Source organism: Saccopteryx leptura, chromosome X (genome assembly GCF_036850995.1).
Source record: "Saccopteryx leptura isolate mSacLep1 chromosome X, mSacLep1_pri_phased_curated, whole genome shotgun sequence".
Taxonomy (NCBI): Eukaryota; Metazoa; Chordata; class Mammalia; order Chiroptera; family Emballonuridae; genus Saccopteryx; species Saccopteryx leptura.
Genome location: NC_089516.1, coordinates 84363255 through 84384671, shown reverse-complemented (window position 1 = coordinate 84384671; position 21417 = coordinate 84363255).

The window sequence follows — 21417 nt, the reverse complement described above, 5'->3', positions numbered from 1 at the left end:
GGAGTACTTACTACGCCCCTGGCAGATCTGTGATTTTGGGATATAGGGGTGAATAGCATCATGCACTCTGGAGCAGAGATGGAAATGCTGACTGCCATTGCCACGGGCTCCTCCTTGAGACAGTGTAAGACCTGCCAGGATGGCAGAGATGCGGGGGGTGGCTGAGGCCCCATGTGCTTGGACTGATTCCTGGACTATTACCGGAATGGGCACTGGCTCCTTTGTTGGATGGACTTACTGATTTTGGACAATGTGAAATACCCTGATTGAAGTAGGGAACTACCTTGTTGGAGGCCCTCCCTTGCCCTGGGAAGCTTTTCCCATGGCTAGAAAGAAGTCCAAGGACATTTTGTGCTTTTGGCAAAGTGCTCAGAGACTGGAGAAGTGTATCTTTGTAATTGTTGAAATTGAATGATTTGTCATGATGTTGTAATTTGTGTAATGTGCCTAATTTCCTTGTGCAAGAATACCTGTGCTTTATATTGCAAAGTGAGCGTAAGGAGTGGAACGTTGATTAAATAACTTTGTAAACATGATATATATGTTTGCTCACTTATAGTTTTCATTGGGTGTAGGCAACAGGCTGTAAACAGGCAGGATCCTTATAGCTTAAGGCTAAGGCTTAGTTTTAAAACTAAGATTTTCCCCACACCCTTGACTGTTGCATGGTGTAAGGGTGGTGCACTCTCATGAGGAACCCCATTATGCCTCAGATAAGTGGCTTTGTATCAGAGACTTCCTTGTTTGTATATTGAATTAAAGGTTTTGATTTCTACTCTATAAAGGAGAGCAGAGAAAGGCCACATGGAGGAGAGGAGAAGCAGCCAAGATGGCAGAGTGCTGAAGGAGAAGTCATTTTGTTCAGTTTGTGCAGAGAGAAGGAGATGGGGAATAGAGGTGAATAAGGCTGGTGAGGTAGAAACCTTTGATTCTAGGAAACTCGGGTAAGTCAGTGGCTTTGGGAGCCTTGAATTGAAAGGGAAGTGTTTTCCCACTGTGTGTATTTCTTGCCCACCAGGTGCAAGCTAGGATTAATGCTAATGGCCCACCAGTTCTTGGCTTCATTGTTTTACTACCGTCTTTCCGAATCTAATGAGTACCTGCATGTGAATGGCCATGATGGCGGCCCCTGGCTTCACAAGATAGAAAATAGAATGTTTGGTAAACAAATGTTTTCCAGGTCATCTTTAACAATGGGACACATTGAGAATTTGAGTCAAATGGGTCTTAGGAAGTATGTCTATCACACACTAATTTACATTAAAGGATAGTGATATATAATGATAGCTTTTTTTCTGTCTAAATTTCTTCAGGCAGTTAGGCGGGAGGTCAAACCTTTTTCCCAAGTCTTCAATTTCTTAAAAATAACCAACTTAAAATAACAAATATCTTAAAGAGACATATTTTAAAGTGGTTGTGGTTCAAATAAGTTTGCAAATATGATGTATATGTTTGCTCACTTATAGTTTGCATTGGGTGTGGGGGACAGGCTGTAAGCAGGTAGGGTTCTTATAGCCTAAGGCTTAGTTTTAAGACTAAGCCTTTCCCACCATTTGATACTAAGATCTTCTCAACACTGAGTTTTTCCCCACACTCTGTTGCATGATGCGGGGTGGTGCACTCTTAAGAGGAATTCCATTTATGCCTCAGATAAGTGGCTTTGTATCAGAGACTTCCTTATTTGTATATTGGCTTAAACGTTTTGATTTCTACACTATAAAATAAGGGAGACCAAGGGCTCTCTCGCTTGGTTCCTGAAATTAACATTGCAGAGGATAAGCAGCCAAGATGGCGGAGTGCTGAAGAAGAAGCCAGTTTGTGCAGAGTTTGTGCAGAGAGAAGGAGATGCGGAACAGAGGTGAATAAGGCTGGTGAGGTAGAAACCTTTAATTCTAGGAATACTCAGATAAGTCATTGGCTTTGGGAGCCCTCCTCTCCTCCACGTGGCCTTTCTCTGCTCTCCTCCAGCATGGGCTCCTCTGCCCCATTTTATAGTGTAAAAATCAAAATGTTTAATCCAATATACAAACAAGGAAGTCTCTGATACAAAGTCACTTAGGGTGGGAATGGCTTAGTCTGAAAACTAAGCCTTAGGCTATAACGACCCTGCCTGCTTACAGCCTGTCCCCCACACCAAATGCAATCTGTAAGTGAGCAAACATATATATCATATTTACAAACTTACTTGACCAAAAAAAGGGAAGTGTTTTCCTACTATGTGTATTTCTCTCCCTGCCCAGTGAGAGCTAGGATTAAAGGTAATGGCCCACCAGTTCTTGGCTTCGTTGTTTTGTTACTATCTATCCGAATCAAATGTGACCCTGCATGGGCCAGACGGCTGTGATGGTGGCCACGGTTACTGGCTTTAAAGTGGTAAACTCTAGTCCTCTTTATATTTGAAATCTTAAGTAATATGCTTCACAGTCCTGAAGCTAAGTTTGTAGATTGCTCCATATTTCATTGAAATAATCACTCACTCCTAAGAAGTCAATGAAGCAGTTATGTCTCATCTCAGGAGGCAGTGATACAGGTAGGTTCCCAAAATTAGGCTTATATTTTGTAAGCAAGCAATCAGATATTTAATAAGAAGCATTTCTAAAGAAACAAAAGAAAAACTAAGGTTAATGATTGGAGCAAATGATGAACCTGTTTTTGAGCCTAAAATGCATTCAGTCAAAAATATTTCTAGGTGACAGACTCTGTTGGGCAAATGAGTTTGTAAAATTGGTATTTTTTTGCTCACTTTTATTGTTAAAATTGTTTCTGGGAAGCACCAGGTATGTGATCTGTAAAATTGCTAATTACCTTCCTGCTTGGGAAGGGCCACTGTTATGCCAATATATGCTGGAGGAGAGGTTGTGGCACCAGAAAAGTTGTTCCTTTTTTTAATTTTTTTTTCTTTTTTCCTTACAGAGACAGAGAGAGAGTCAGAGAGAGGGATAGACAGGGGCAGACAGACAGGAACGGAGAGAGATGAGAAGCAACAATCATTAGTTTTTTGTTGCAACACCTTAGTTGTTCAATGATTGGTTTCTCATATGTGCCTTGATCATGGGACTTCAGCAGATTGAGTAACCCCTTGCTTGAGCAAGTGACCTTGGGTCCAAGCTGGTGAGCTTTTGCTCAAACCAGATGACCCCACACTCAAGCTGGCGACCTTGGGATCTCGAACTTGGGTCCTCCACATTCCAATCCGACACTCTATCCACTGCACCACCACCTGGTCAGGCACCAGAAAAGTTTTAAAAGGAGAGGAAGAGAAGGAGAAAGAAGTCATGATGGCAGGGAAAGAGAGAGAAGCCAGTTTTGCAGAGTAAAAAGCTATGTTTGCAGATGGAGAACCAGAGGTGAGGGGCTTTGGGACTTGTGAGGCCTTTGACTCTAGGAGAAGCCAGAGAAGATTCCCCTGGCTGTGGAACCGGAGAATGTGTCAGTGGCTTTGGGGGTCCTGTGTGTTTGTTTGCTCATTAGTCGGTACGACACTTCAATAAAGGAATGGCCCACTATTTTTTAAAGGTTATTTTATTTTATTATTATTATTATCATTATTATTATTATTATTATTATTATTATTATTATTAGAAAGGAGAGGGAGAGACAGAGAGAGAGAGAGGAGAGACAGAGAGAGAGAAGGGGGGAGGAGCTGGAAGCATCAACTCCCATATGTGCCTTGACCAGGCAAGCCCAGGGTTTTGAATCGGCGACCTCAGCATTTCCAAGTCGACTGCTTTATCCACTGCACCACCACAGGTCAGGCTATTTTTTGGCTCTACTATTTCTTTACCATTTGCCTGAATCAAATGGGAACCTGAATGACTATAACCATGACAGTGGCGACTATTGGGCCTCCAGGTTCAAAGCATTTTTAGCAGTTTGAAATGTCTCCAATGATATAATCACTAGTTCAGGCAAACTTTCTAAGCTTGTACATCAAGAGGTATGAAGAGTGTTTAAACATGAGTTATTGTGTTGATTTCTCTGAAGTTTATATCAACTTACAGGGTTTCAGATAAAAGCTTTATTTTTTAATAATTTCAAGATGAAAATTGGAGAAAAATATAAAACATTAACTTAGAAAGTTGAACTAAATATCTGAGGAATCTAGAAGAATTCAGGATCTAGTCCAGTTTATAGGTGAAAAAGAAAACCTCAAAGATAATTAATTGAACTAGAATCTGATGTCTACAAGTGTGTATTATAGTTTCTATTGAAAAATAGTTTTTCCTCTCTTAGATCATCCTCATATTTTTTTTACCAAAGATAGTAAAATTAAGACTAATTTATTTGCAAAGTAAATCTAGTGCAAATAAACGTGATCTGCTTATTTACAAAATATAACAATACTAGCAATTAATAATACAATATTTTTTAAATATGCTGTGCTGGAATTTTTTTTAATAAGAAAACTCTAGATTGAAATTTTAACTGCCATTTAAGGCTAAGAGGCCAAACTAAATACGCGCCATTAGACTTTACTTGCAATGCCTTTAGATTTAGGTTAATCACTCTCTTCTAGAGATCTTCAAAATATCTTGAGGTTTATGTGCCTGCCAGGAAGTAAACTTCTTTACTGAACTGGTAAAGTTTCTGGAAACCCTGTAAGCAAAGCATCAGGTCAATTTTTTCCAAAGGGGCTTTTTATTGGCCTACAAATCAATCTAGATCACTAAAGCCAGTGGTGGGATTCACCCAGTTCGCACTGGTTGGGCAGAATCAATGTCTAATTTTTTTGTTGAGTTTGGTGAACCAGTTATTAAAATGGCATTTTTTTTTATCAGGGTTCTTTCTAAGGTGAGCACCTGAGCAGCCACCCATTGTGAAAATCACAAATTGACATTCTTTACTCTTTTTTGAATGTTCATCTGTGCAACAGCGCATTCTAAGTGCCCCAAGTGATGCTCATTCCATCCACGGGTGAAAAGAATCACAAGTGAGAACTCCAATCAAGAAGCAATATGGAAATATCTTAAATAACAGTTTTATTGTTTTTTGTCAGCTATTATTTAACATTTTTTCATTAATATTTTAAAACTTTTATAATCTAATTTTGTGTACTTCTTTTATTGCTCTTACTTAAGTATTAAATGCATAAAATAATAAACTACACTTTGACATTTTGTTTTTTTTTTTTGTACTTAAAATGGTAATTAAGACAGAGAACCGGTTGTTAGATTATTGAATCCCAACACTGCTTTAAAGTTATTTGTCCATATCTGAATCTATGCATGTCTCTATGAAACATGGCATTGCAGTCAAAGCTGTGGTAAAATAAGCATTTTCTAATTTGCCCTGTTACAAGAAGAACAGATTCTTATTGAACGTATACAAATAACTACATAGCCATGAATATAAGACTATTCACAAAAAGGTTTCAAATTCTAGAGAGATCAGATAAACAGAAATGGATAAATGTTTTAATTCTGCTTATGAAAGTATAATTTACTAGGTTACTGTAATTTATAGGTAGCTTTTTTTGTGGGTGTGACAGAGACAGAGAGAGACAGAGAGAGGGACAGACAGACAGGAAGGGACAGAGATGAGAATCATGAATTCTTCATTGCAGCACCTTACTTGTTCACTGATTGCTTTCTCATATGTGCCTTGACTGACTCCAGCTGAGTCAGTGACCATTTGCTCAAGCCAGTGGTGACCTTGGGCTCAAGTTGTTGAGCCTTGCTCAAACCAGATGAGCCTTCACTCAAGCTGGTGACCTCGGGGTTTCGAACCTGGATCCTCTGTGTCTCAGTGCCACACTCTATCCACTGTGCCACTGCCTGGCCAGGTATAGTTATTTTTAAAGAAAAAGAGAATAGTTCTCTTAAATTTCCAGAAACAAAATAAAATTTAGAAATATTTCCAAAAAAAAAAATCATCAAGTTATAATAATTTGTATCAGTTCATTCCTTCTCACATAATTAATTCTGGTTTACCTAAATTTTTAGTTAGCAGTGTTATAAAGCCATCAGTTTTTTGTTATAGTTTGGAAATTTTTACTCAGTTCAATGGTATGATATGGAAAGGTCAGAAGAAACCTATATTTTAGTGTCAGGATCTTCTCCAAATTTTTTTTCTGAAATTAAAACATATTTGCAAAAACATCAAAGCCAAACAATAACTGAGTGTGAATGACAAAAATGTTAAAATGGCATAGTTAAATGCTAATTCATTTTAATGCTATTGACAAAAAAATTTGCTAATTTATGCAACACACAACATTTTATGATAACAACTACAATTACAAGTAAAAACATTACATCAAGCTATTACAAAGGGAGCAATGAGACCTTGATTCTTGTTTTCTTGAGAGAAAGAATTCAATTAAGAGAAAAAGTGCAGCAAGCAAAAGAAGAATTTATTGACCATGCCTGAAGAAAGTCAGCGAAAGGGAGACCTGGGAGACAGGTTCAGGGATTAGCCTGGAACAGCTGCCACTGCTACTGCTCCCCTGGTTGCAAGTCTCATGGGGTTCCTTAGAGCTTAGGAGACAGACAACTGCAAGGCAACCATACCTGAAAGGAAGATGCTGGGGAGGACGAGAAGGAATTTTTTCTAAGTACTGTAATCGAGGACCTGATTAAGAAAGACAACATAAACAGAAAATTATTTGATAAAATATAATCTTTGCTTCCTAGGTAGAAAAGTTTTCACAATATTTTATCAGAACAGACTGATAGTCTAAGAAAACTTAGTGCTTTTAAGAAAGAGAGACAAAAGAAAAATATCTTACTTTGTATCAGCTTATTTTTGATACTAAAACTCATTTACTCAAATTATTGAAATATTTGTCAATTTTAACTATGCATAATTTTTTTTCTTTCCAAAACTTCCAAAGATGTCCACTACATAAACCTGTACAACTTCCTTACAGATTTTTGTCCTCTTTTTTTCTTTCTTCTATTTTGCTTTTTTTAGGCAAAAAAATATATATATGTTTTTTTTTCCCTCAACAAAATGCGTTTACTTTCTTTATACTTTCTGTTACTGAAAACATATATCCTACTTTCTTTGCATTCAAAGTTGTTTTTCTTACTATTTTTAGTTGTTTCAATTACATATATGAGAGATTTTAACCCTTGAAAATCTAAATTTCTAATGAAGCTAAGTAATCAGGAACTATTACATCAGTATATTTTAGACACACAAATTTAAGAATACATTTTATAATCTCTAGAAACATAGGTTTCTTCAGAGTACAATTTTTAACAGGATTAAGATATCTTCATTAATAGACTCAAATCAATCTTTTAGTTGTTCTGGAATAAGAAGCAAAAGTAAGTAAACTTAGTCTTATTTAGCAATTAATGTTTCACTATTTTATCTTCCTTGGAAATAATCTAGATATTCACTAATTTCTATTATTTAACTTAACAAAACATTAGTGTTTCAATTTATCAAAAGATTTTGAAAAGTGATTCTTTTTTTTTAATTTTAATGTGGTGACATTAATCAATCAGGGTACATAGATTCAGAGAAAACATCTCCAGGTTATTTTGACATTTGATTATGTTGCATACCCATCACCCAAAGTCAAACTGTCTTCCATCACCTTCTATCTGGTTTTCTTTGTGCCCCACCCCCCGTAACCACCACCCTCTTGTCTGTGTCTCTGAGTCTCATTTTTATGTTCTACCTATGTATGGAATCATATAGTTCTTAGTTTTTTCCGATTTACTTATTTCACTCAGTATAATGTTATCAAGGTCCATCCATGTTGTTGTAAATGATCTGATGTCATCATTTCTTATGGCTGAGTAGTATTCCATAGTATATATATACTATGGGGATATATATATATATATATATATATATATATATATATATATATATATATATATATATAGCTGGGGGCATTACAATACCTGACTGCAAACTATATTATAGAACCACGACAATCAAAACAGCCTGATATTGGCAGAAAAATAGACACTCAGACCAATGGAACAGAATAGAAAGTCCAGAAATAAAACCACATATATATGGTCAAATAATTTTTGATAAAGGGTCCAACAACACACAATGGAGAAAAGAAAGCCTCTTTAACAAATTGTGCTGGGAAAACTGGAAAGCCACATGCAAATAAAAAAACTCAACTACAGTTTGTCCCCTTGTACTAAAATTAATTCAAAATGAATCAAAGATATAAATATAAGACCTGAATCAATAAAGTACATAGAAGAAGACATAGATACTAAACTCATGGACCTTGGTTTTAAAGAGCATTTTATGAATTTGACTCCAAAGGCAAGGGAAGTGAAGGCAAAAATAAATGAATGGGACTACAGCAGACTAAGAAATTTTTGCTCAGCAAGAGAAACTGACAACAGAATAAACAGACAGCCAACTAAATGGGAAATGATAATTTCAAACAACAGCTCAGATAAGGGCCTAATATCCAAATTATACAAAGAACTCATAAAACTCAACAACAAACAAACAATCCAATAAAAAAATGGGAAGAGGACATGAACAAACACTTCTCCCAGGAAGAAATACAAATGGCCAACAGATATATGAAAAGATACTCATCTTCATTAGTTATTAGAGGAATGCAAATCAAAACTACAATGAGATAACACCTCACACCTGTTAAATTAGCTATTATCAACAAGACATGTAATTGCAAGTGTTGGAGAGGCTGTGGAGAAAAAGGAACCCTCATTCACTGTTGATGGGAATGTAAAGTAGTACAAACATTATGGAAGAAAAGTTTTTGGTGGTTCCTCAAAAAACTGAAAATAGAACTACCTTGTGACCCAGCATTCCCTTTACTGGGTATATACCCCAAAAACTCAGAAACATTGATTCGTAAAGATACATGTAGCCCCATGTTCATTGCAGCATTTTTCACAGTGGTGAAGACATGAAATCAACCAAAAAGATCTTCAATAGGTGACTGGATAAAGAAGTGTGGTACATATAAACTGTGGAATACTACTCAGCCATAAGAAATGATGACATCGGATCATTTACAACAAAATGGTAGGATCTTGATAACATTATTTGGAGTGAAATAAGTAAATCAGAAAAAAACAAGAACTGCATTATTTCATACGTAGGTGGGACATAAAAACGAGACTAAGTGACATGGACAAGAGTGTGTTGGTTATGGGGTGGGGGGAGGGAGGGAGAAGGGGAGGGGCACAAAGAAAACCAGATAGAAGGTGACGGAGGACAATGTGACTTTGGGTGATGGGTATGCAACATAATTGAATGACAAGATAAACTGGACATGTTTTCTTTGAACATATGTACCCTGTTTTATTGATGTCACCTCATTAAAATTAATAAAAATTAAAAAGTATGTTGTTTAGCTACTTTGTAACTACGTATATATACTGCTTAATCTCTTCACCTTTTTCCCCAGTCTCCAAGAGTCCTCTGTTCTGACAGCTGTCAATCTTTTTTTTATATCTGTGTCTGTTTCTATTTTGTTAATTTTTTGTATTATATTCCACATATAATTGAAATCATACAGTATTTGTCTTTCACTGACTGGTTTATTTCACTTAATATAATGCTGTCTAGGTCCATCCATTATAACGTAAAAAATATGATTTCCTTCTTTTTTTTTTTTTTTGTATTTTTCTGAAGCTGGAAACGGGGAGGCAGACAGACTCCCTCATGAGCACGTCCGGGATCCACCCAGCACGCCCACCAGGGGGCGATGCTCTGCCCCTCCGGGGCTTCGCTCTGTCCGGACCAGAGCTACTCTAGCGCCTGGGGCAGAGGCCACAGAACCATCCTCAGCGCCTGGGCAAACTTTGCTCCAATGGAGCATTGGCTGTGGGAGGGGAAGAGAGAGACAGAGAGGAAGGAGAGGGGGAGGGGTGGAGAAGCAGATGGGTGCCTCTCCTGTGTGCCCTGGCCAGGAATCAAACCCGGGACTTCCGCATGCCAGGCCGACGCTCTACCACCGAGCCAACCGGCCAGGGCCACCTTCTTTTCTTAAGGCTCAGTAGTACTCCATTATGTGAAGGTACCATGGCTTTGCTTTTTTTTTGGTGGCAGAGACAGAGAGAGTCAGAGAGAGGGACAGACAGACAGGAAGGGAGAGAGATGAGAAACATCAATTCTTCATTGCGGTTCCTTAGTTGTTCATTGATTGATTTCTCATATGTGCCTTGACAGGGGGGGGGGGGGCTCTACAGCAGACCAAGTGACCCCTTGCTCGAGCCAGCAACCTTGGGCTCCAGCTGGTGAGCCTTGCTCAAACCAGATGAGCCCGCGCTCAAGATGGGGATCTTGGGGTCTCGAACCTGGGTCTTCCACAGCCCAGTCCCATGCTCTATCCATTGCGCCACCTCCTGGTCAGGCACCACAACTTTTTTATTAACTCATCTACTGATGGGCACTTGGGTTCCTTCCAAATCTTGGCTATTGTAAATGACACTGCAACAAACATAGGTGTGCATATGGTATGTTCTTTCGAATTAGTATTTTGGGTTTTCTCAGATATATTCCTAGAAGTAGAATTGCTGAGTCATAAGGCAATTCTATTTTTAATTTTTTGAGGAATCTCCACACTTTTCCATAGTAGTGGCACCAGTCTGCATTCCCACCAACAGTGCACTGTTGTTCCCTATTTTCCACATCTGCACCAACACTTGGTGTTTGTAGATTTATTGATAATAGCCATTCTGACAATTGTGAGGTGATATCTCATTGAGGTTGTGAGGTGATATCTCATTGAGGTTTTGATTTGCATTTCTTTGATGATGAGTGACCTTGAGCAACTTTTCATATGTCTATTGGCCATCTGAATGTCCTCCTTGCAAGAATATTTATTCAGGTCTTTTGCCCAGGTTTTAATTGGGTTATCTGTTTTTCTGCTATTAAGTTGTCTGAATTTTTTGTAAATTTTGGATATTAACCATTTATTAGATATATCATTGGCAAATATGTTTTTCTATTTAGTATATTGTCTTTTTGTTTTGTTGATTATTTCTTTTTCTATGCAAAAACTTTTTAGCTTGAGGTAGTCCCATTTGTTTATTTTTTCTTTTGTTTCCCTTGTCTGAAGAGATATATCAGAAAAAGAATATTGTTAAGGGAAATGTTCAATATTTTACGGCCTACAGTTTCTTTTAAAATTTTTATGGTTTCGAGTTTAACATTTAAATCTTTACTTCAGTTTGAGTTTATTCTTGTGTGTGGTATAAGAAGGTGCTCTAGTTTTATTTATTTATTTTTACATGAAGCTTAGCACCCAGACCATGATGGCTAAGAATGGGTATCTTTGTCTTTTTTTCAATCTTTAACATGAGTGTCCAGACTATCTTCTGCTCCAAGCAATCACTAGGCAGGTTTTCATTGTAATCTCTGCTTTTTAACTTATTAAATTTCTCCAAGTGAGGTAAATGAAATGGACTTGTTTGAGACTTTTAATGTTGCAAGACTGATAGAGAGTTGCTTTGACCCACCTAGCTTTTGTTATTGTTGTATTAAAACCTTTGTTTTAACTGCATCAATGTCCTTTTATTCATTTCATTTTTAATAACGATCTAAAGATTTCTACCCTGCTAAGGTGAGTTCTGTGATTCACCTATTTCTGTTTCCTCTCTGTGCAATCTCCATTAATATTTGCTTTTCATTTTTTATCTTATTTCTGTCAACACCAAAAATTCCAAACCTGTAGAGAATCTTTATGAGTTTATTTGAGTCAAACTAATGACATGCCTGGAAGCAAGATTTCAAATGCTCCAGAGAATGATAGTTTTGCATTTTTAAAAATATATATTCAGAACTAAGGAGGAAACGTTAGGGAAGATTACTTAAAGGTGGGAGAAAGCAAGACTGGGAAATCTCTATGATTGAATTACAGGATAGTTAACAAAATTATGTGCTCCTTTGAGGATGGTTATGGCTCCAACGGGTCTGAAAAGTGGATTACTTTTAGAATTTTAAAGGTGTGTTAATTTAGATGTACAAAAACAGTGGGAAAGCCTTTGCTTAAGGCAGAGATAAAACTTTTCTAGGCCTGAGTCTATTTACTATGACCTGTTAGAAATTTATGATCAGATCAACCTCTGAGTTAATTTTGGTAACTGAACTTGTCAGATTTATTACATAGTTTTTTTTAATTTATAATTCACCCTTTCTGTCATAAATAAATCTGAAGGAGTCATTAATAACCAAGTTTTTAGTTGAATAGTGTGGTCCAGCAGCACGAAGATGAGGCATTCTTAGTAAGTCCCTGTATCAATGCCCTCTGGTTGTTATGGTATACCATTTGGGATGGAGAAATACCATAACCATAGGATGTTGAGATGAAGCCAATATTTTCTTTCTTTTTTTTCATTTAAATTTTTTTTTAATTTTAGTTTTTAGAGAAGTGAGAGGTAGGGAAGAAGAGAGACAGACTCCTATATGCACTCCGACAGTGATACACCCAGCAAGCTCCCTATAGAGGGATGCTCTCCCCATCTGAGGCCGCTGCTTCATTGCTCGGCAACTGAGCCATCTCAGTGCCTGAGGTAAGGTCATGAAGACATCAACAGTACACACGGCCAACATTTTCGAATCATTTGAGCTATGGCTGGAAGAGAGGAAGAGAGAAAGAGAGAGAGAGAAAGAGAGAGAGAGAGAGAGAGAGAGAGAGAAGGAACAGGGAGAAAGGTGGAGAAGCAGATGTCTGCGTCTGTATGCCATGACTGGGAATCAAACCCAGGACTTCTACACACCAGGTCAATGCTCTACCACTGAGCCAACCGGCCAGAGCTAAGGGCTCTCTATATTTTCAAAAGGGGAAGAGTAGGTAAATTGAAGCAGTTGGTCTTATCACTTGTATTGTAAAAAAACTCTCTGGATCTTTCTACCCTGTGAATTATCACAATCTAATTTTACAGTTCATTTTTCTGTATTTAGCTTCTAGTTAACATTTACATAAGCCATAAAAAGAGTACTAAAAGTTATACATCTAATCGTTAACAGTTGGATTATATAAACAAAATATCCAAGGAACCAGTATCAACATTATTATAACTAACATTATTATAAGACAGATAGAAACAATCAAACATTTGGTTTCTAAGTTCATCATTAATCTGTAGATGTCCAGGTCTTGTCTGGTATTTGAATAGCTATTTACTTCTAATATCACTGACTTCTTATCCTTGAGGAGTCTTTGGTGCCTATGATAGGTGGAGGTGAGGGTCAGAGATTGAGGTAGGTGTTCATTTGTGGTTAGATGCCTGATAAGTTCCCTTCCAATGAAGTTGGAGGGTGTCTTTTTTTATGTCCTTTCTAGTAAACAAAATTTCCAGGTGACAGTTAATAATCTTTAAAGTCTTTGTCCCCTGGAAATCACTGTGAAAAAATGCCAATTTGACATTTTCTTGATGTTTCTTTATTAAAACTTGGCAATAGTATAAGATTTTTATTTTAATAAAGCCAGCTTTTAAGTTTCTTTATCTAACTTAAGTCCAGATTAAATCATTATGATGCATGAAATAATACCCGCCTCCAAAAAATGAGGCCTTGAAGAAACAAGAAGCCATCTTGGGTTTCCCATAGTCCAAACTATGTGTTTATTTTACAACGATTGTGTATATATACAGTATACCCTAGAAGTTTTTTGTATCTCTTTTATACAATGCTTACCATGCAATTTAACTTACCAAATAAGCTTAATTAGTTTAAAATATCTCTTTTATAAGGAGAGAAAACAAAACCATTTGAGGTTTTTTATTAAGGTAAATTTATGCACATGTATACTAGGATTTTTAACCCGTAAAACCTTTATGTCTAATGAAAATGAAAAAATAAAATTTATGAAGATATTTTTTTAACCTCTAGGAACCTAAGCTCTTTTACTGGCAAATATATTTTATAATTTTGGAAACATTTGCTTCTTCAAAAAAAATCACAAAACGTATTCATTAACAGATCCTATTTTATCTTTTAGTTTCTCTGTAATAAAGAACCAAAATAAGTAAGCCTATGTATAGTATGGGTTTTTGTCTATATAATTAATATTGAATTTTAATAATTTCAAGTAAAATGAAGACACGTCTATTGTACTTAAACGAACAAACTGAAACAATTTTTTATTTCCTAAGGATTAATCTTAGATCAAGTGAACCTGAAAAGCATTTGCATTACTTTCTATATTTCTGATTATTATATTAATTTTAACAATGCTGTCTGAAGGTGGAAAAGTATATCACATTGACAGCACAGAAATATAGACACACATAGACAGGAATAGAGACTTGTTAGCCATGAACAGAACTTACTAGTTTATGAAGAAAATTCTATACAAATTTTGTCTTGGCAGCTGAGAAAAGAAGACAATTTTTATCTGTTCTTTAAAAGTTAAGTTCAAATTGATATTTCTCTTTTTAAAATAGGAACAAATGTTTTATTTCTCAAAATGATCTAAAAGCGCCTGACCAGGCGGTGGCCAGTGGGTAGAGCGTCAAACTGGGATGTGGAAGGACCCAAGTTTGAGACCCCGAGGTCACCAGCTTGAGCGCGGGCCCATGTGGTTTGAGCAAAAGCTCACCAGCTTGGACCCAAGGTCGCTGGCTCGAGCAAGGGGATACTCGGTCTGCTGAAGGCCTGCAGTCAAGGCACTTATGAGAAAGCAATCAATGAACAACTAAGGTGTTGCAATGCGCAACAAAAAACTAATGATTGATGCTTCTCATCTCTCTGTTCCTGTCTGTCCCTATCTATCCCTCTCTGTGACTCTCTCTCTCTGTAAAAAAAAGTGTCTAAAAGCTTCAATTTTGCCTGTGTAAACTTCAACTTCTATGACTACTTACGTTTTTAAAATCCAACAACACAAGGGATCCAACAAATTATAATCTATATGCAATGCACCATGGAAATGCCACATGAATATGCTCCAGCACCCAGATGTCAGTTGCTAAACCACAAACTGACTCTTTTTTTTTTAATTTAAAATTTTAATTTGTAATTCATTGTGTTGACATGGTTTCAAGTGTCCCACTCCTCAACATAACACCCTTTACCCTCAACATTGTGCCTAACTTGTGTCCCATGTAAAAGTCTTTTTCTACCCCCATTTCACCCCTTTTTCCGCTCCTCCACCCATCTCCACTCTCCTTTCCCTCTGGCTGCTACTACCCTGTTGTCTGTATCTATGTGTTATGCATTGGCTAATCCTTTCACCTTCTCTGATCCAGGATAACTGTTTTAATACCTCAAAAAATTCAGTTGGCACCTAAACAACATCATGGGTCTATCCATTTATCTAAATCCTCTTTTCTGAAGCTTTGACAGACCCATTATATATGCTTTCTATTCATTCTGCCTAATTTTATAAAGAGCTTTTTAAGATTGCGCATGCAAAAGATTAATTTAGAAATATCAAAGGATCCTCATCTCAGCTATCTTCCTGCAAAAGTATTTAAGGGCAGCTGAGTTTTGTGGGGTTTCTCAGCCTCAGAGATCAAATTTTCATTGTTAATTTTGGTTTTCCTTTGAAATCGCAGAGTCTAAAAATTTTCTAGAAAAAAACTATCCTTTTCGTGCAAATCTTTGGAAGAGCCATATGTGGGAGATATCCCTATTGGCCTGCTTCATGCCCTAGAAAAAAATTTTTTTCTGGCAATCTCATGAACATTCTTAGTCAAATAAGAATATCCAAAGTTTGGGTTGGAAAGCATGTGTTTTCTCTCCTTCACAGCTAAAGAGAATTCAGTCCCTCATTTAACCAGAAAAGATTTTTAAGGCTCATGGTAACTGATTCAATAAAAAGCCCAAATTAAAAGCAACCAACCATTTTTCTTCTCTTTTCCCTGGATTATGTCAACTCTTACCCATCTTGAGGATTTAAAAACAAAAACAACAGCTCAAATAAATTCAAGATCAGCCACTTAAAGCAGGTAACTCTGGATTTCTAAGACAAAAGCCACCAAGCTTAGCCAATGCAAAACGAGGCCCAGTGGGGCACAATGGGCCCCTGCTGACACCAAACATTATGTTTAGGTTGCAGGTTGGTCTTGGGTGGGCTTCTTCAGAATCTTGCCAATTATGCCAAGTAAATGTCACTGCAAGAAATGTCAGAACCTCTAGGGAATTTTAATATTAGTTTATTTGAGCCAAAATGATGACATGCCTGGAAGCAAGATCTCAAATGCTCCAGAGCAGGGGTCCCCAAACTTTTTACAAAGGGGGCCAGTTCACTGTCCCTCAGACCGTTGGAGGGCCAGACCATAAAAAAAAAAAAAACTATGAGCAAATCCCTATGCACACTGCACATATCTTATTTTAAAGTAAAAAAAACAAAATGGGAACAAATACAATATTTAAATTAAAGAACAAGTAAATTTAAATCAACAAACTGACCAGTATTTCAATGGGAACTATGCTCCTCTCACTGACCACCAATGAAAGAGGTGCCCCTTCCGCAAGTGCGGCGAGGGCAGGATAAATGGCCTCAGGGGGCCGCATGAGGCCCGCGGGCAGTAGTTTGGGGACCCCTGCTCCAGAGTAAGGTAGTTTTGCTGTTCTTTTTATACATTTGGAATTAAGGAGGGAACATAAGGAAGATTACGTGAAAGTGGGAGAAGGCAAGGCTGGGAAAGCTCTATGATTGAATTACAGGATAGTTAACAAGATTATGTGCTCCCCTGAATGTGGTTATGGCTCCAAGGGGTCTGGAAAATAGGATTAATTCTGGCATTTCAAAGGTGTGTTAAATTAGATGAACAAGAATAGTGGAAAAAGCTTAGTTTATGGCAAAGATAAACCTTTTATAGGCCTGGGGTATTACTACCCAATATAACCTGCCTAGTTAGAAATTCATGATCAGATCATCTTGTGAAGTTACATTCAGTCATTGAATTTGTCAGCTTTATTGCATAGTCCCTTTTTAATTCACATTTCTTAAGAACACAAAAAAAATTTCAAATAGTTGGGAAGAGTCCTTTGATGCTCTTCCCATTCTCATGTTAATTAATGTAATATTGTTATTATCATCTATAAGACACACAAAGAGAAACTGAGATATCAAATTTGATAAGGTTTCCCAATTGGACCCCCCCCCTTTTTTTTTAGTGAGAGAGATCTTAAGCTTAGTTGTTATATTTCTTTGTATCCACTTTTTAATCTTGTTTTTTGAGAGTTATTAATAAAATAGCTGTTAGGATGACAGCACTCTAAAATGTTTCCAATTTAGAAGTTTTTCTAATGCAAAGATCAATTATTCAGCATTGACAGTAAGAGCTATTAATCTCAATAGTGATTCAAACTAATAAGCAAATTTTATAGCTTAGCCAAGGAGGTAGGCATCCACAAGAGTGTAAGGATAAAGCCTCTTCATGATATCCCAAATTTCACTCCTAGAGTTAGAAACAGCCCTTCCAAAACACAGGCTATCATGTGTTTTCCTCTCTTTTAAAGAGAATAAAGTAATTGCCAAGACAAAAGTTCACCCATATTTTTAGATTCTGTAAGTTTATATCCACAGCCTACTTGACTTCTCACCAGATGCACTTGCATCCTTTAGGTGCTGGAAAATGAGAATATTAAGGAGCTCTGTTTTTCTTGCCCAGGAAGAAAAGAACTAACAAAACCCATGAGTACTCACACTAAATAACCAACAGTTGTTAAACTCAAGGAACTAGCTACACAAATATTTTCTCCTGCTATTCTAAATTTAGAAAGAGAAAAAGAGATTTTCCTTACTCTTGCTTTGCACTATAACCTAGCAACAGAGCTCTGAGGTGTGTGACACCATGAGAACTAGAACTTTCTTGAGGTTTGTTTCAGATCTCCAGGGTCCCTTTATTTGCGGTGATACCAAAGCAAACAGTGTCCAGCCAGTAAATTCTCCTGGCTACCTTGAAAAATATAAGGGCTCTGGCTGGTTAAATAAGAGGATAGAGCATGGGTCTGGCATGTGGACATCCCAGATTCGATCCCCAGTCAGGGAACACAGGAGAAGGAATCATCTGCTTATTCACCCTTCCCCCTCCCTCTCTGTCTCCCCCTTCTCTCTCTCTTCCCCTCCCACAGCTGGTGGCTTGATTGATCTGAGCCTCAGTCCCCGAAGGGGTTGCCAGGCAGATCCTGGTCTTGGTACATGCAAGAGTCTGTCTTTCCATCTCCCCTCCTCTCATCTTAAAAACATGTATAAAAGTGAAAAAAATAAATCTTATTCTACCCTTTAATTCTACTGAATGACCTACTAATCAAATAGACATGAGACAGATTAACAGGAGAAAATAACAAAATGTATTACATATGTTCACATGTAGGTTCCATGATAATATGGGACCCAAAGAGAAATCAGGCAGTTGGGGCTGGTATGCCCTCTTGAGCTAAGGAGAAAGGCAGGGTTGTGGTTTGTACTTTCAAAGGGCAGAAAAGCAATTCACATGAAGGTGGAAAATTAAGTGTTTAGTGAACGAGTGTTTACTGAAGCATCTTTAATAACAGGACACAGAGAGGACTTTAATCAAATAGGCCTTGCTAGATTCCTTCTTGTCTAACACTGTAGTCTCTACTAAACTACACATATCGATAAGAGTAACTCCCTTCCTGGAGCAGGTCTTCCATCTAAGTTTTTTAGTCAGTCAGAGAGAAGGTCAAAAGTTTTTTCTGAGTCTTTCATTTCTCAAAATTAACTGGCCTAGGCCTGACCTGTGGTGGCGCAGTGGATAAAGCGTTGACCTGGAAATGCTGAGGTCGCTGGTTCGAAACCCTGGGCTTGCCTGGTCAAGGCACATATGGGAGTTAATGCTTCCAGCCTCTCCCCTTCTTCTCTCTCTCTCTGTCTCTCCTCTCTCTCTCTCCCTCTGTCTCTCCCTCTCCTCTCTAAAATGAATGAATAAATAAATTTAAAAAAAGATTGTTAAAAAAAGGCCCTGGCCAGTTGGCTCAGCGGTAGAGCGTCGGCCTAGCGTGCGGAGGACCCAGGTTCGATTCCCAGCCAGGGCACACAGGAGAAGCGCCCATTTGCTTCTCCACCCCTCCGCCGCGCTTTCCCTCTCTGTCTCTCTCTTCCCCTCCCGCAGCCAAGGCTCCATTGGAGCAAAGATGGCCCGGGCGCTGGGGATGGCTCTGTGGCCTCTGCCCCAGGCTCTAGAGTGGCTCTGGTCGCAACATGGCGACGCCCAGGATGGGCAGAGCATCACCCCCTGGTGGGCAGAGCGTCGCCCCTGGTGGGCGTGCCGGGTGGATCCCGGTCGGGCGCATGCGGGAGTCTGTCTGACTGTCTCTCCCTGTTTCTAGCTTCAGAAAAATGAAAAAAAAAAAAAAAAGATTGTTAAAAAAAAAAATTAACTGGCCTAAAACAGTATCTCAAAAATGCATATTTTGAGGTAGAAATCTGCACCTATTCACATATATACCTAAATCTTATATATATTTTGCTTTATTTTAAAAATATTTTATTTATTGATTTTAGAGAAAGAGAAGGAAGGGGTGAGGGAAAAACAGGAAGCACTAGCTCGTAGTTGATTCTCCTGTGTGCCTTCACCCAGCAAGCCTAGGATTTCAAACCAGCAACCTCAGCATTCCATATTGATGCTTAATTCACTGCGCCACCACAAGTCAAACTGAATTTTATATATTTTCTGAAATTTAGTTATTATTCAACAGAAGCAAGTTTGAAGCTCTATTGCAATTCATTTATGCAATTAATTGTTGACACTGAACTTTTTCGTCAAAATTTATGACCCTTTCGGAACATGTTAAGCTGGTTTATTGCTACTATAATAGCAACAGTGCTTGCTATAAGACATCCATGCAGAGATAGTATTATAGAGACAGCCTGCAAATGTCTTACTCAGAAAGCAGAGGCTATCTGATAAGATTGATAATTCATTAAACTTTTTGATTTAGATGAAATAGAGTACCTCTCCTGGACAAGCCACCCAGAGCAAATAAAAGAACTAAAGTAGGTCAACTGATTACCATCAGTATCATTTATTAAGGTACAACCAAACAATAGAATTAACAGAATAACATATCACTAAGAGGAAGATTGTGAATATCAAATGCAATAAGGTTTTGGTGGTAACACAGTAAATAAGGTTACTTTGTTTTCTCTTAATTTTGTATTCTATACCCTTCTAAAAAATAATTTCTCTTTCTTCCCTGGCTTCTAAATTGTTGGAGAATGAAAGAGAGGGAACAGGAGAACCAACAAGTGTGGTATATTTTTAAAATAAATTATTTTTTCTAATATGACGTATAGGTTACTATTAAATCATTTCAAGGAATGTGTATAACAACCTTAACGATGAAAATGAATAGGTAGATTTTAATGTAGTGCTAGCTTATCACTGTACATGGGTAACTTTATCTTGTTATTATACAAACATGATGAGATAAGCACTATTACTCTGTCCATTATGCAAAGCTGATCATTGAAGTTCAGAGATTATGTAATCAGGGTTACACAACCGAGAATTTGAACCCAGTTCTCTCTGATTCTGTCATACATACGTAAGTGTCAAAAAAGAAATCGGGTTTTTCAGTGAAAAAAACAGTTTCCAATTTTACTAAATTTAGTAATTCTGATAAGGAAATATAATGTCTCTAGGATTGATTTGCAGACCAATTTTATTGATAGAATCTTGAGCTTTATGCCATTGGTTCCTCAGACCAATGTTAAAAAATATTAATGATAATTTATTCTTGTTTTTAAATGCAAGCATAATATTGTAATACAACTAGACTAGACCATCAAAATTTGTGAAACAATTTGTATTATAATTTTATAGCAGTTGGTAAAGAGTACTTTTGTATACTATAACCTGTGAAGGAGTCTTAAGTTTCCTCTAATGATAGATTTTTTCCCCACATGTAGTTAGTTGTTCTCATATGTATCAGAGACATACAAGTACTAAAAAGATAGAGCTATTGGTGGAAAGAGTGATGATATTTAAAAACGCATTTCTTTTTGGTATCTTCTTTTTTTCCAGTTTCATTTTCTCTTGTTCTTCTGTGCCAGGTGTTCGGTGCAGTGGGATAGGTCTGGGGTTGTCGTCTGTCTATAAATCCCAACCTGCCCCTTGTTCTCTGTCCACCAGCCCCAGGAGTGGAGTCTAAGTGAAAAGGAGCAGGAAAAGGGATGGTTCATTCAGCCGAGCTTGAGGATTTTCTCCCTAAACGCCCCCCTTTTTTTTTTCACTCTCACGTTTTCAAAATACTTTCAGCCATCACAAAACTAAGTAAGGCCTAGGATGTCAGAGTTAGGCCCTATTCCTTGTTTAAAACTAGTGTGAAAAAAAATGGATCAGTTTAGTTTTAGCAGCAGATCGATCGGTGTCAGTCGTTTTGACCAATGCACCTTGGTAATGTAAAAGGCTATGGATGAGAAAACCTGAGTGTGGGATATCTGGAGACTCTTTCTAATATCTTCATAATTTGCCTGTAAATCTAAAACTATCCCAAAATTTAAAAAAAATAGAAAATTGATTTTTATAAAATCATGTATAT